Genomic DNA, 17,019 nt, shown 5'->3' with positions numbered 1-17,019 from the left:
CGACAGCGTGGACGTGAACCGTATGTGCACTTGACGGACTTTGAGCGAGGGCGTATAGTGGGCATGCGGGAGGCCGGGTGGACATACAGCCAAATTGCTCAACACATGGGGCGTGAGGTCTCCACAGTACATCGATGTTGTCGCAAGTGGTTGGCGGAAGGTGCACGTGCCCGTCGACCTGGGACCGGACCGCAGCGACGCACGGATGCACGCCAAGACCGTAGGATCCTACGCAGTGCCGTAGGGGACCACACCGCCACTTCTCAGCAAATTAGGGACACTGTTGCTCCTGGGGTATCGGCGAGGACCATTCGCAACCGTCTCCATGAAGCTGGGCTACGGTCCCGCACACCATTAGGCCGTCTTCCGCTCACGCCCCAACATCGTGCAGCCCGCCTCCAGTGGTGTCGCGACAGGCGTGAATGGAGGGACGAATGGAGACGTGTCGTCTTCAGCGATGAGAGTCGCTTCTGCCTTGGTGCCAATGATTGTCGTATGCGTGTTTGGCGCCGTGCAGGTGAGCACCACAATTAGGACTGCATACGACTGAGGCACACAGGGCCAACACCCGGCATCATGGTGTGGGGAGCGATCTCCTACACTGGCCGTACACCTCTGGTGATCGTCGAGGGGACACTGAATAGTGCACGGTACATCCAAACCGTCATCGAACCCATCGTTCTACCATTCCTAGACCGGCAAGGGAACTTGCTGTTCCAACAGGACAATGCACGTCCGCATGTATCCCGTGCCAACCAACGTGCTCTAGAAGGTGTAAGTCAACTACCCTGGCCAGCAAGATCTCCGGATCTGTCCCCCATTGAGCATGTTTGGGACTGGATGAAGCGTCGTCTCACGCGGTCTGCACGTCCAGTACGAACGCTCGTCCAACTGAGGCGCCAGGTGGAAATGGCATGGCAAGCCGTTCCACAGGACTACACCCAGCATCTCTACGATCGTCTCCATGGGAGAATAGCAGCCTGCATTGCTGCGAAAGGTGGATATACACTGTACTAGTGCTGACATTGTGCATGCTCTGTTGCCTGTGTATATGTGCCTGTGGTTCTGTCATTGTGGTCATGTAATGTATCTGACCCCAGGAATATGTCAATAAAGTTTCCCCTTCCTGGGACAATGAATTCACGGTGTTCTTATTTCAATTTCCAGGAGTGTATTTGGAAATTTGACAGCTATTGTCTTTCCCACGCTCCACTTACCTTGTTTACACATAATTCTTTCATGTGTTTGTGCATTTGTTTTTCACCAAACTGCTCAGACTGACTTTTCCTACATTACTTTATTTGCCAAGTAAAGTAGTTTACATTTTCTCCTATGATTATCTCTTTCTGTTTGCCCAGTTTTTGAAATTTTGTCTCTTTCAATGACATTCCCTATCGATTTTTTTATTTTCCAATCATTTCTTCGTATCAAATGGCCCACGTTTCTGGCGAGAAATTCTCACGGTCTCAGGTCCTCTTGTTAACCATTGTCTGTTCTCACGAGTTTTGCATGAATTTTTCTGATTTTTCCCAATTTTTTTACTTGGGTTATTCCATTGTTCTATCTTTTTCCACCCTCTGCTTCTCTTTTTCACCACTCCCACCATTTCTAACACTCCAAATTGTCCTCATTTGCCTCGATGAGTCCCATCACATATTACATTCATTCTTTTTGAAGACATGCTTTTACACTATCAAAACTCAGGTCCCACTTTCTGTTTCTTGAATCCTGCTTGTCCCTTTGAGTTACCCCCAAATGCCTACCACTGAAAGTCCCTGTTTCTGGATGTAATCCTACTCTACACCAGGTGAGTCTTTCCTTCTCATCCCATTTGGTAAGTCTCACTGACACGGTGCTCTGCCTGCCTTTCTGAATTATACCCCTTTTCATACAAACCTCTCCAGTCCTTTTCTTTCATCCCTCTTCCTTCCCCTTCACCCTTCTGCCAGAAGGAGCCACTGGTTCTGAAAGCTTATATAAACCTTTTTTATATGTGTGTTCTCCTGCCACCTGCTGAATTAGATTTTTTATATATCCAATTACACTATACTGTCAAAAACTGATTATTTTCATTGTTATGTTACAGAAAACAGTACCTCACTGGGAAACTCTTAAATATTCTAACAAAAATTTGAGCTATTATTAAGTCATCTAGCAGGCAAATGAAAGCAAATGACTGTCTTAAAAATTCTATAAAAAATTTAAAGTCAATTTTCTGAAAGATTTAGGTAAAAGAAACAATTTTTAATGTTACTAAATAGTTTCAACAGGTGTTTTGTTGTTAATTTTCCCACTATAATTACACAAGTTGTAGGTAAACACTTAATCAGTGATATAAATGTTTATCCAATTGTGAATGGCCTCTCTGATCATGACAAAAGTCATACTAACCAGGTTATCAGAATACAATAAAGAGAGACTATGGAAAACAGAGTAATTAATGAACAGACAACAGAAAGTTCCAAGGAATCCAAACAGGATGCTGTCTGGAAGGATGTGTATTATTTGATGGATGTCAATTCCAAACTGAAGGTATTTACACATTGGATTCTCTTAATTTTTAACAGATGCTTTCTCAAGAAAACAATGAAGTATGGCACTAACAAAATGCCCAAAAGCCTTTGTTACAAAAGGAATCATTTGTAAAGAAATGGAAAAACAGGTAGGACAAATAGAGAAGTAGCACTGATGACATCTTACAAGAAATACTATTTGTGTTGAGAAAAGTGATTAAACACTCAAATATCTCTGTATAATGTATGAAATCAGTAAGTACAATAATAAAATTAAATCTAAGGGCAACAGTTAAAAGAGAAACAAAAAAGTCAGTTACAGAGTCTACATCTACACCCATACTCTGCAAAACACATATGTATGGCAGATTATACTACCTGTTGTTCCAGTTACCAGAGCTGCTTCTTGTTCCATTCACATATGGAGTAGTGCAGGAAGAATGATGTTGAAATACTCCTGTGCATGTTGCAATTAATTCAACCTTGTGCTCAGGATCCCTACAGGAGCGATACACAGGGAGTTGTCGTATTTTCCTAGATTCCTCATCTAAAGCTGATTCTTGAAATTCTGTAAATAGACTTTCTCACAATAGTTTTCATGCATCTTCGAGTGTCTACAGGTTCAGTTTCTTCAGAATCTCTGTGACTTCTCCATACATCAAACAAATCTGTGAGCAGTTATGCTGCCCTTCTCTGTCATATTCAATGTCCCATGTTAGCCCTGTTTAACATGGGTCCTATATCCTTGAGCAATATTATAGCATGAGTCACACAAATGATTTGCAAGCAAACTCTTTTGTAGACTGATTGCATTTGCCTAGTATTCCACCAATGAATCAAAGCTTACCATGTGCTTTACCTGTGACTGTTCAATTCCATATCCCTGCAAAAGTATTACACCCATGTAACTGTATGGGTCAACTGATTCCAGTTGTGACTTAGTGATATTGTAGTCATAAGAGACTATGCTTTTTTTCGTTTTGTGAAGTGCACTATTTTAGATTTCTGAACATTTAAAGCAAATATCCAATCTTTGCACTACTCTGAAATCTTAACAAGGTCTGACTGAATATTTGTGCACCTTTTTCTAGATAGTACTTCACTATAGACAAAAAATGGTTCAAATGGCTCTGAGCACTATGGGACTTAACATCTGAGGTCATCAGTCCCCTAGAACTTAGAACTACTTAAACCTAACTAACCTAAGGACATCACACATATCCATGCCTGAGGCAGGATTCGAACCTGCGACCGTAGCGGTTGTGCGGTTCCAGACTGAAGCACCTAGAACCGCTCGGCCACAGTGGCCGGCCACTATAGACAACTGAATCATCGTCAACAATCTGAGATTACTGTTTATATTGCTTGCAAGGTCATGAACATCAAGGGTCCTGAAACGCTTCCTTTGGCACACCTAAAGTTATTTCTAAATCTCTAAATGACTTTCCCCTCCATCCAAGGAATCCTCAATCCAGTTACAAATTTTGCGTGATACCCCATAAACTGTACTTGGCTACTAAGCATAGCACTGAATTAAATACTTTTTAGATATTGAGACCTATTGCATTTACCTGACTGCCTTGATCCATGGTTTTCAGGATGTCATGTGAGATAAGTTGGAGCTGGTCTTCACGTAATTGGTATTTTCAGACTCCACTCTGGTTGGACTGTAGGAACGTAGTTATGTTTGAGATACCTCATCACACTGAAATTAGAATTTGTTCTGAGAGTCTACAACAAATGGATGCCCAGGATATTAGACGGTCGTTTTGTGGATGTCTTCTGATAACATTCTTGTAGCTGTCTGTGAACTGTTCTTCCAACCACTGGGTTCAGTTTTTTGTTCTAGGGATTTACAGTGGACTATGATTAAAAGACAGGCAACTCGTCTACAAATTTGGTGTAGAATCTAACAGGGATAACATACACCTATGGAGCTTTGGTCAATTTTAGCAATTTCAGCTGTTTCTCGACACTGCCGATATTAATATCTAAGTAGCTCATCTTTGCAGTGTTGCAAGAATTAAATTGGGGCAAAATCCCTGGATTTTAATTTGTAAAGGAACATTTGAGAATGGATTTCAGAATTTCTGCTCTTGTTTTGTTACCTCACTTCAGTCCCTGTCTCACCCATGAGTGTATGGACGCTAACTTTAGTATCACCAGCAGCCTTTACATGTGACCAAAATTTCTTAGGGTCTTTTGAGAGATATTTCAATAATATTCTGTTACAGTAGTTGTTGAAGGATTTGTCTTGACAGTCAAACATGTTTCATACAGAATATCTGCTTTAGTTTACACTTATTAAGCAGTAATCTCTGTTGCTTTAGAAGTTTCTTTATGATGACTGTGTTTTATTTTAGGACTTTGTTATTAAAGAAAACTGCAAAATAATAAATTATAGAAATCAGGTAGTGAAAGTATTTAATAATCACTTCCTTGAAGTAGCTGACCTGATAAATAAACTAAGAATGTAATTAACTCCCTCAATACCAGAAACTCTCATGGAGATGACAATTTCTCAAGTAAGGTTCTAAAATACGGTTCTTCACATACTTGCACCATTTTCAGACATATATGTATCACATCAGTATTGAAAGGGATATTTTCGGGCACACTGAAATACACTACTGGCATAGCAAGATGGATATTAACAATTAGTGGTCAGACTCCCTTCTTACCTCTTCCTCAAAGATACTGGAAAAAATTACATATTTAAGAACCGCAACAAGCCTTTCTCAAAACAGGGTACTTAGTCAGTACTACAAAACATGCTATTTTTCAATTCATAATTGAGATAATATAAAATTTGAATTATAAAATAATGCTGACTGGTATTTTCGAATCATCAAAAGCATTTGATTATGCAGTTCACAGTATTCTCCTTGAGAAGCTCAAATATTTTAGCATCAGAAAAATTGCCAATAACTTGTTTTCATTCTGTCCAAGTAAAAGCATGCTGAGTATTGCATTTTAAAAAACCAGGGAGTTTACACAATGAAAAATGTTTATTCAGAGTGGAGAATGATCACTACAGGCATACCACTGGGGTCAATATTTGGTCTGTTCTTGATCTTGCTATCTATAAATGATCTTCCATCATACACTGCCTGATTAAAAAAGTGAAACACCCAGGAGGGGAAGAGGAACAGAACTTCACAGGTTGGGAGGTATAAGATGTTATTTCAGTGATTATAAAATCGAGTCAAAGAACTTGGCAGTGTGAGTGCTCTTATAAGTATGATATAAGTATGATGTTGCACTCCTTCCAGTGTGAATGCATGTACAGATATTCTGGTATTGGGTACTGCTGAGGTTGAATGTTCACCAGAGGAGATGGACACAGATAGCCATAAAATGAACTATGGATGTGTTGCACTGTGGTCGCACGTAAGAGCTCCTCTATTCTGCCAAGTCAGTATAGTGGTGAACACTGTTCCACACAACCGGTATACAGGCAGCCACCTAGCACACAGTCAATCAGTTCAGTGCTCACGCGTGATGCCTTCAGGTCTATCTTCACTGTACTATAACTGTTTTATAACTCCCTTTCTTGTCACTCAGTTGCTCTGGTCGAGTCTTGGATTTGTCTCCCCATGGGTCTCGGTCTTGTTGTCATCATTGTGGTGACAGCTTAGGGTAGTGCCTCATTGTCACCTAGATGGTTTGTCCCTGTCCTGGGCTGTTATCTTGTCCACAGTCTGTCTGTCACATATCATTTGTCTGCTGTTAGCTTGGCTTACTCTTCCGCAGGCAGCTCTCCTGTCTGATGGCTTCCTCCATTTTCCATTCTTCCAGAACTCTGATGTCTGGCTACCTAGGTATACAGCATTAGCAGCAAGGAAAAAGGAAGTTATTTAGCAGCATGAACAATTAACTGGTTCGGCTGCTGGAGCAACAGCAGCAGTTAATGCAGCAGCAGCAGCAGCAGTAGGAGCTGCTCCGGTTAGACACATCACAAAGATCATTTCAGCTTCAAGCAGAAAAACTCAAAGCATCTAAGGCCCAGTTGCATGAGGCCTCAGTGCCTCCCACTACTGACACCATCCATCCTCCATTGTTTCCACTTTTCAGTGATGCTATGGAATATCTATTGCAGAAATTGTTGTTTTCGTCTTGGGCTTCACAGGAAATGTTCTTTCTGCTCCAAAAGTTGGTCCATCTGTCCAACCATGTCACTATCTTCCTTCAGAAGATCTGCATTCTGTTAACTAATTACTATTCCCAGAGACACCATGTGATTGCCTCCAGGCTTGAGTTCCAGCAATACCATAAACGGCTGGGACAATCATTCTGCTTGTGGGTCACTGACTAGCAAGATCTCAGTCACAAATGTGATGTCACTTTTAACAATCAAGGCTCCAAGCCTTCATTTGCAGACTCCATTATTTGAGACATGGTGATCCAGTTTTCACCAGATCTAGAGATCCACAATATTCCATTGGCAGTGCACAGCCCCTTTTAGGAGGACATTTTCCACACTGCACACTTGTTCGAAATTGCACAGGCAGCTAATGAACAACTCATGGTGAGACGACTAGTTGCAGCCTTCAGCACACCTCCACACACTCCATTCTGCCACCACAGGTGCAGAACAGCCCCCAGGCAGTACCGTCATGATTCGTCCATGTCTGACACATCTACCCTATCTGAGCCTCCAGTCATGCTTCAACACAGATCACGAGGGCTGCTTCCTTTGTGCCCATAGTGCTTTCCTACTCAGTCCTGGGCAGCCTGTCCAGATCACTGGGGTCCTGCACAGTTTGTGTCAAAGAAAGACCTCTCCAACTGGTATGTCACACACTCACAACCTGCTCCAGTCATGCCTCACAAGGGCGTCAGCAGTCTGCAAGTCCATTGCATGTGGACATTGGTTGCAGCAGCCAAGATACCTGCCTATAGCATCAGAGCAGTTCTGGCACACTGCAAATTTCATGTATGTCCAAGACGTTGACAATTGCACAGTGCAACTACTCACAGATCGAAAAGTGTATGCCATGTCTACCTTTTGGGGTGAAGTTTCCTGTAATTTCAGATTACAAGCCTTTGGTTACATTATTTGGACCCCGATCTAACCTCCCAAAGCAAACAGCTCAATGCCTCCAGTGCTGGGCTTCATTCCCAAGTGCATGCAATAATACCATCTGGTTTAAGTCCACAGCATAACATTCCAACACTCACACCTTGTTGTGTGTACTTGATGGTCCAGACCCTGATTTCAACCAACAAAAGGGCCTCTGCTTCCAACTGATACTGCACAACACCCACTATAGATGCACATGTTGCCACCGCCACACAATGCAACCATCCTGCACCAGGTCATCTGAGATGTGACCCATGGCAGTGTAACCTATCTCACTTGCCAGATGACATCCAAGCTCAAACCTTGGATTTTCATTTCTCTCATGCTCTCAGTTGTCAATGGCATCAGGTGATCATTCCAGCTGAATTGACCAACAAGTCCTGAGCTTTCTGTACTGGGGACATTGTGGAATGTCTCTCATGAAAGTGTTGGCTCACCGACACATGTAATGGCTGGGTATCACGATGTCAAGAGAATGATCCATGCATGCACAGCATGCGCCCATCATCAAGCAGCACCCCCACAGTTATTTGCACCCTAACCTACACTCCCCATCCCTGGGACTGCATTCACTTCGATTCTGCGGGTCCATTTTTGGAGTTGATGTGGCTGCTCAACATAGATGCCTACTCAAAGTGCCCATATATGGTGCCCATGGCATCCATCTCAACAGACACCACCCTCTCTGCCATGGCCCATGTTTTGGCTGTCGAAGCATTACTTCACACTTTGGTCTCTGATAATGGGCCCCAATTCACAGCGTTTGTTTTCACAGAGTCCTGTGTGGCCAGTGGCATAAAAACATTGTCAGCCCTCCATTTCACCCTTCCTCAAATGGTGAAGTGGAACATCTCATTCAGCCCTTTAAGCGACAACTGAAGAAGGCTATTGAATCCTCTGCCATCACTACCTCAGCTCTCACCCCTTTTCTGAGCACCTGTCACATGCACCGATTGACAGAAGTAGCCCCATGTTCCATGGACAGCACCTGCAGACCCTGCTTCATCTTCTGATATCGCCCCTCCTGCACTGACCTCCCAACTGTTCCAGCATTACACACCTGGCATGGCTGTGTAGGCCCTCTCCTACATGTGTATTGTAGTTTGGATGTCAGCAACACTGTAGAGATCTGCAGGTGACAAGTTACATCTGCCAAACACAGAAGGGGCTTGATCACAGTCACCACGAGTTCTGTCCTCAAGCTCAGGCAACACACCTGCAACCGAGCCCTCCCCCTCTACCTTCTGGTGAGTGCCAAAGATTCCCCACTGGTGCACCAGCACTACCTTCCGCATCCACAGGGATTGTGGGATCCTCAGGCACCCTCACCTCCAGCAACAGTATGAAGGACTCTGCGACCATCCTGCCTTCCCCCAACTGGCAGTCAGAGGGTCTGTGATTTCACCCATACCTTCTTTATGGCCATCACGGCACAGTCCCAAATGTTTCCACCTGTGCACATGTGTATTAGGGGAGGAGGAGGAGGAGGAGGAGGAGGAGGAGGAGGGGGGGAGGGGGAAATGGGGCAGGGATCTGGTACCAGGTGCCCAGGAGGCTGTATGCTTGCCAGATAGGGGGACATATGCAGCCATTAGAGGGCACCCTGGCCATGCTGTGCTCACATGATAAGACAGACACCGCGAGTACAGTGGCCAATACCATTCCACGTGGTCAGTAGCAGGCGGCCACCCAGCACACAGCTGGTCAGTTCAGTGCTCGTGCTTGATCCTTTTGAATCTATCTTCACTGTACTAGATCTATTTGATAATTACCGTTCTTGATACCTGGTTACTCTCTTTGGTTGTATCTTGAATTTTTCTCTTCACTGTTCTAGATCTTGCTGTGCATCACTGTGGTGACTGCTTAGTATAGTGCCTCATTGTCATTTAGGTGGTTTGTCCTTGTCCTGGTCTGTTCTTTTGTCCACACCCATTTTGTTCACCTGCCTTTACTTTGGATTACTCTTTCACACCAGTTCTCCCACTTGGCGGTTTCCTCTATTGTCCATTCTTCCATTAAACTCTGATGTCCACAACAATATCTAGCTACCCACAGATATAGCAGACATGGTTTGAGAGGTTATCAAAAAGCCATTGTATCTTCTCTTGAGGAAAGCCGTTCACAATTGTTATAACTGATCGTTTATATCCTGAATACTGGCACTGGGATGGAGTTGACATCTGATCGAGTGTCACACACATGATCTATTGTGTAGGATCTGGCAATCTTGCTGGGCAAGAGAGTACTGCAATATCATACAGACAGTTCAAGAGACATGTTCCATATGTAGATGAGCTTTGTCCTGTTGAAATATGAGATGTGGTACCGTGATATACCATTATGCAGTGAGAGTCCCTCAATCACTAACAGCTGTGACCTGAAGTCACACTCCCACACCATGATGCCAGGAATAACATAGCTGTGCCTCTCCAAAACACTGAAGAATGACACCTCTCTCCAGATCAAGACCACAATCACTGACCAAGGGATAATGCAGAACCATGACTCATCCCTAACACAATGCGATGTCATTATCAGAAATACATGCTTCCCAGCCATGGCACCACACCAAACATAGCCATCTGCATTTTGTTAATGGCAGCCTTACATGAGGTGAATTCCTAATTCCCTACTCCAACTGCTGCTATGTTGCCAGTCTCTGATCAGTAGAATGTGATGAGACAGAATGTTACAGGGCATCACTTGATTGGTTGGTTGTTTTAAAAGGGGTGGGGGGTGAGGGGTGGGTGGGAGGGACCAAACTGTTAGGTCATCGGTCCCTCGTTCTGATTAAAATAATTCCACAAGGGTGGGAGTAAAATAACTGAGACATACAAAACACAGTTGGAAGAAAGGAGAAAACCCCAAGATTGACAGATTATTATTAATTTTTTTTGTTTTGTTTTAGGGCACACAACTACAGTGGTCATTAGCGCCCAGACTAAGTTATGAATGCACTGCGAGGCACAAGGTTAAAACAGCAACTAAAAAGGACAACACTATAAAAGGCACATTAACAGGCAAGGGATTAAAAGAAAACAGCATAATCAAATGTCCTTAGACAGGTTTGTCAAGTGGATAAAACGAAGAACACGAGCAGCTGCTCCTGGGTCATCTGCTAAAATGGTATCCAGAGTACACGGCAGACCAAGATCAATGTGCAGTGTATTAAAATTCGGACAGGACATTAAAATGTGGCATACCATCAGCAATTGCCCACTTGGGCAGAACGGCACCAGCGCAGCTGTCAGCAGATGGCGATGGCTGAACCGTCAGTGTCTAATCTGTAACCAGGCCAAAACGACCTCCTCCCACCGAGAAGGGCGTGAAGAGGTCGTCCAAGCCATGGGAAGAGGTTTCAAGGCCCGAAGCTTATTTTCAGTAAGTGTAGACCAATCGGCATGCCACAGCGATAAAATGTGCTGACAAATGACCCTGTTAAAATCAGATGAAAGCACACAACATGGGCAACAAACATTAAAATGGACAAAATCAGACAAGAAAACCAGAGATGGGTCCTCGCAACGGAGGAGATAACCATGTGTTAGCCATGTGTGGCCAATGTGGAGCCAGCAAGGGACAACTGATTCCCTGCAAGAGGACCGCATGGAAGACTTCCACACATTCATAGTCTCCTTAATGAGATGCAGTTTGTTGTGTGTACTGTTATGCCATTCCGTCTCCCAAAGCTAAAAACCCCTGCGGCATAAGACAGAACGCACGTCAGTTTTGGAGATGCCCATCTCCACAAGTGATTTCTGTGTATCCTGTTTTGCCAGTCTGTCGGCAAGTTCATTGTCTGGGATTCCAATGTGTCCTGGGGTCCACACAAATGCCACTGAACAATGGGACCGTTCCACAGCATATATGGTGGACTCCTGAATGGACACTACCAAAGAATGGTGAGGGTAGCACTGGTCAACAGCTTGTAGGCTGCTCAAGGAGTCAGTACACAGGAGAAATGACTTATCAGAGCATGAGCGGATGTGCTCAAGAGCATGAGATATAGCCGTCAGCTCTGCAGTGAAAACACTGCAGCTATCTGGCAAGGAGTGCTGTCCAATACGTCCTCCATGAACATACGCAAAACATTTGTGACCATCAGCCATCGAGCTGTCAGGGCAAATCACTTCATGGCCCTGGTACATGTCGAGAATCAAGAGGAAGTGATAGCGGAGAGCCACAGGGTTAAAGGAGTCTTGACGGTCATGCGAAAGGTCCAGAAGAATCTGTGGCCTAGGTGTACACCATAGAGGTGTACGTGAATGGACCTTGAAGGGAGATGGTAATGGGAAAGACTCCAGTTCAGACAGAAGGGACCGGACATGAACCGCAATCATAAGCCCTGACCTGGGCCGCCGATGCAGGAGATGACCCGCCATAGTTGAGAAAAGGAGACGGTAATTCAGATGCGCAGGAGAACTAAAAATGTGTGCAACGTAACTGGCGAGCATTTGTGCAGCCTAATCTTCAATGGAGGGACTCTAGCCACATTCAATGGAGGGACTCCGGCCTCCTCCAGAACACTGGTCACCGGACTCATTCTAAAAGCTCCCGTCGGTAGGCAAATACCACAGTGGTGCACTGGGTCGAGTAAACGCAACACTGAGGGCGCCACCGAACCATAAACCAGACTCCCACAGTCAAGGTGTGATTGAACTAGGGCTTCGTAAAGCTGCAGCAGCGTAGAATGATCTGCACCCTAGTTGGTGTTGCTCAGGCAGTGGAGGGCTTGAGATGGTGCCAGCACTTCTGCTTAAGGTGAGAAAGGTGAGGTAGCCAAGTCAATCGGGCATCAAAAACCAATATGTCTCCACTACAGTGAATGGACCGCCATTAAGGTAAACTTCTGTTTATGGATGAATGGTGCGAAGCCGACAGAAATGCACGACACACAACTTCTTGGCTGAAAACTGGGAGCCGTGGGCTAGAGCCCATGACTGCGCCTTGTAAATGGCTCCCTGTAGGCGCCGCTCAGCAACACCAGTGCTGGAGCACGAAATGCAGAAGTCATCCTCATACAAAGAAGGTGAGACCGACCGCCCTACAGCTGCTGCTAGACCATTAATTGCCACTGAAAATAGAGAGACGCTCAATACAGAGCCCTGCTGAATGGCATTCTCCTGAATATGGGAGCAACTACAGGAGGCATTGAATTGGACATGAAAAGTATGGAGTGACAGGAAGTTTTGGATAAAAAGCGGAAGCAGGCCCTGGAGACCCCACTCATACAATGTGGCAAGGATACGATGTCACCAGTTGTGTCATAAGCTTTATGTAAGTAAAAAATGATGACTACCAGATGTTAGTGTCTGGAAAAGGCTGTTTGGATAGCAGACTCAAGGGACACGAGAGTATCAGTGGTAGAGTGACCCTGGCGGAAGCCGCCCTCACATGAAGCCAGTAGGCCACGTCACTCCAGGACCCAACCCAACCACCGAAACACCATATGTTCCAGCAGTTTACAAAGAAAGTTGGTGAGGCTGATGGGCTGGTAGCTATTCTCATCAAGCAGGTTCTGATCGGGGTTGAGCACTGGAATGATGGTGCTACCCTGCCATTGTGATGAAAAGATGCCATTGCACCACATCTGGTTGAAGATGATGAAGTGATGTCGCTTATAGTCAGACGAGAGATGTTTAATCATCTGACTGTGGATCCAATCCGGCGCAGGAGCTGTGTCGGGGCAATGTGCAAGGGTGCTTAGGAGCTCCCACTCTGTAAATGGGGCGTTATAGGTTCACTGTGGCATGTAGTGAACGAGAGGACTTTCCTTTCCATCCGCCGTTTGAGAGTGCGAAAGGCAAGGGGGTAGTACTCTGACACAGAGGTTCAAGCACAGTGCTCAGTAAAGTGCTCGGCAATTGCATTCAGGTCTGTAGATAACACGGCATTGATGTTAATTGCCAGGGACACCTGTTGGGGTCTGGTACCCAAAAAGACTTCTGATCTTTGTCCAGACTTGGGAAGGTGACGTACGGCACCCAATGGTCAATGTACCTCTCCCAACACTCCTGTTTCCGTCATTTTATAAGCTGGCAAACACGGACATGGATCCATTCAAAGGCTATTAGGTGCTCTAGGGAAGAGTACCGCTTATGTCACTGTAGAGCTTGGTGATGCTCCTTAATTGCCTCAGGGACTTACAGTGACCACCAAGGGACTGTCTTTCATCAGGGTGCCATAAGCAACGAGGGATAGCGTTTTCCGCAGCAGAAACAATCGTTGTAGAGACCTTCTCGATGACAACATTGATGGGGCACCATGTGGGGGAGATTCAGCGGTGACAGCAGAGGTGAAGGCTTCCCAGTACGCCTTGTTTCAAGCCCGTCTGGGTAGGCGTCTGTGGACATGACACCGGGAGAGTGACAGGAAGATGGGTAAGTGATCAGTACCACACAGGTCATCATGTGCTCTCCAGTGGATAGATGGGAGAAGGCCAGGACTGCAAATCGAGAGATCAATGGTCAAATATGTGCCATGTGCCACACTGAGATATGTGGGGGCACCTGTATTTAACAAGCATAGATTGAGTTGTGACAGTAAATTTTCGACCTCTCTGCCTCGGCCAGTAAGCATGGCGCCATCCCACAAGGGGTTATGCATGTTAATATCTCCCAAAAGTAGTGAAGGTTTAGGGAGTTGATCAGTCAGTGCAGCTAATACATCCAGGGATACTGCACCATCTGGAGGAAGATATACATTGCAGACAGTTATTTCCTGTATCATCCTTATCCTGTCAGCCACAGCTTCAAGAGTGATCTGAAGGGGCACAGGTTCACTACAAACTGAGTTCAGGACATAGATGCAACCTCCACTTGTCACCCTATTATAAACGCTACAGTTCCTGTAATATCCCTTATAGCCATGGAGGGCAATGCACAAAGTAGGTGTAAAGCTTAACAGTTGTAGTAGCACAGCCAGGTGGCAGAAAAAACTGCCACAATTCCTGGAGGATTGTGTGATCATGAGACTGGGAAGACATGATACACTCAATGAGGCAGTCTATGCCTCAGGGTCACCTGCTGCCACGAGATGAGTACCTGTGCGATCGACAGCCATTGTGTCTGAGGACCCAGTAAGATTTAGGTCCTCAGTGTATGCCAGAAACTCCACTTCATCCTCAGACACAGAGTTTGTAGGTAGCGGTGGTGTAGGTGCCACCACAGTGCCTTGGTTCTTGGGGGTATTTTTCTTTTTAGGTTTCTCTCACTGTTCCTTAGGTTTGTCCAGCTGGGAGGGGTTCACTGATTCAGTCTTAGGGACTGAGAAAGACCATGAAGCCCTACGACCAGTTACCTGTGGTTGCTTCAGCCACTGGCAGGTGTCAGTTTTGCCACTGGTAGGAACATGGGAAAGGAATGACCCAAGGGATCCCTTCCTGGCGAGAGGAGCTGAAGAAGACTTACGCTTCCCCAGCTGAGAAGTGGGGACTGACATCCCCATGGTTGGGAGGGGGGAGGGGGGGGGGTGGCTGCTGAAGTGTTATGTTGTGCAAGAGCAACAGGAGGGAAGTGCCCCACACCATCAAGGAGGCAGGTGGTGTCTGACAACTCTAAGAGCCAACTGTATGCGGCAGAATGGAAAATGGTGGAACCGTTGTCATAGTGGCGCATAGATTGAAATCTTATGCACAGGATGATGTACGCTCTCACATTTTCTCTTATCCTCAGTGTAGGTAAGTCAGTCCAGGGTCTTGTATTCCATTATTTTTCTTTCTTTCTGGAGAATCCTGCAGTCTAGCGAGCAAGGCGAATGGTGCTCTCTGCTCTCAGCAATTGACACAGATGGGAGGCACATGGAGTACTGGGATGTGAAGGACGTTCACAATCCCAAAGTGTGACGCTGGAAGTACAGCAGAAAGAAATATGGCCAAACTTCCAGCACTTAAAGTTCCACATCGGGGGACGGATATATGGATTTAAGTCACAGCGGTAGACCATCACCTTGACTGTCTCGGTTATTGTCACCCTCGAGGCCCAGATGAAGGCACCGCACCAGATGAAATGGACACATCGTTGCTCTAAATTGGTGCGCAGCTCATTGTTGGACTGCAAAAGAAGGTCCCTTTGAAATATGATACCCTGGGCCATATTCAAGCTCTTATGGGGCGTGATGGAAACAGTAACATACCCCAGCTTGTCACAGGCGAGTAATGTGCATGACTAGGCAGAGGATGCTGTTTTGATCAAGGCCAACACTAACCGCATTTTTGGCAAGCCCTTCACCTCCCCAAACTTGTCCTCTAAATGCTCCACAAAGAACTGAGATTTCATTGACAGCAAAGATTCCCCATCAACTCTCATACATAAGAGGTACCAGGGTGAATAAGCTTCGCTGCCATCCTTAGCCTGGTGTTTCTCCCATGGTGTGGTCAGGGGGGGGGGGGGGGGAGAGACAATTTGGGATCATACTTCTTAGCATTGAAGTTAGACCTTGACAGCTTAGAGACTGCTGGTGTTTGACTACCCGCAAGAAATAACATACTATGCTTCATGGCGTGTCAACCACCCTCATGCCACCCACTCTGGCCAGGGGCCCTCCCCATGGGCACCACCCAGCTGCAGCAAAGGCCAGGATAGCCATTGCCAGGAGTCCTGATGCCCCAGGGTGACGGGCATCTACTCCTTGGCATACATGGGGAGTTGACGAGGGATTCATTTCTGGATTCCAGCGATTCTAATTCAACCATGACTTCATCATCTGTTTCACTTTCATTGAATTCAACTCTTAATTTTTCCTCACAAAAGTTACGGCATGTTGGGCAAAGCTTTTGTCCTGGTATTATGCTAATATTTTTTGTCAGTAATTGTTTAGAAAGATCCAAGCCTACACTTCTCAACGATTTTTTGATGGGCTTTTTGTGTTTTCTTAGTGTGTCAACACATGTTGTTTGATACTTTTCAAAAACATTTAAAAAGTAGTAGCTGTGGTGTGAACATATATTCTTAAATTCACACAGATTAATTCCAGATCGTAAGTGGATCAAATCTTTTTTTTTTTTTTCTCACTCAATTCAGATACCGGTTGTAACTTTTTTGAAGGTGTGTAGGTTGTTTGGAAATAGTCAGATTTTTTAAATAACCCTACACTACAGGTTTGAATATCTGACATACTGATTTCACTTTTGGTCTGATTACTGTACTGGTTACTTTTATAGGATATTAGAAAAGAATCTCTGTAAACTAAGTAACAGTACTTACTGAAAGTTCGAATAAACTTAATAAAATACTATCCAAGCACTATTTAACACTGTAATAATTTTTTACTTCAAAACACAGGAGTAACAAAACAAAATCCAAGCGTACATTGTTACTCCAAAAAGACAAAAACTTATTTTCGGTGTCTAAGTCAGTTGGTACTTTTTATTTTTAAAATATAATTAATATTATTTTAAAAATTAGATAACTATTAAACAGGTTA

General features: G+C 44.8%; 1 protein-coding gene across 6 annotated transcripts in view; it reads right to left on the bottom strand.

Annotated features, from left to right (window-relative positions):
• LOC126356293 (uncharacterized) overlaps positions 1 to 17,019 on the bottom strand; it is a 312,745-nt gene that overhangs the window by 286,834 nt on the left and 8,892 nt on the right. The gene's annotated exons all lie outside the window — the stretch shown is intronic.

This window comes from Schistocerca gregaria, chromosome 3 (genome assembly GCF_023897955.1).
Source record: "Schistocerca gregaria isolate iqSchGreg1 chromosome 3, iqSchGreg1.2, whole genome shotgun sequence".
In the NCBI taxonomy this organism is placed as follows: Eukaryota; Metazoa; Arthropoda; class Insecta; order Orthoptera; family Acrididae; genus Schistocerca; species Schistocerca gregaria.
The sequence above is the reverse complement of the archived record's forward strand: the minus strand, read 5'-3'. Positions and strand labels throughout refer to the sequence as shown.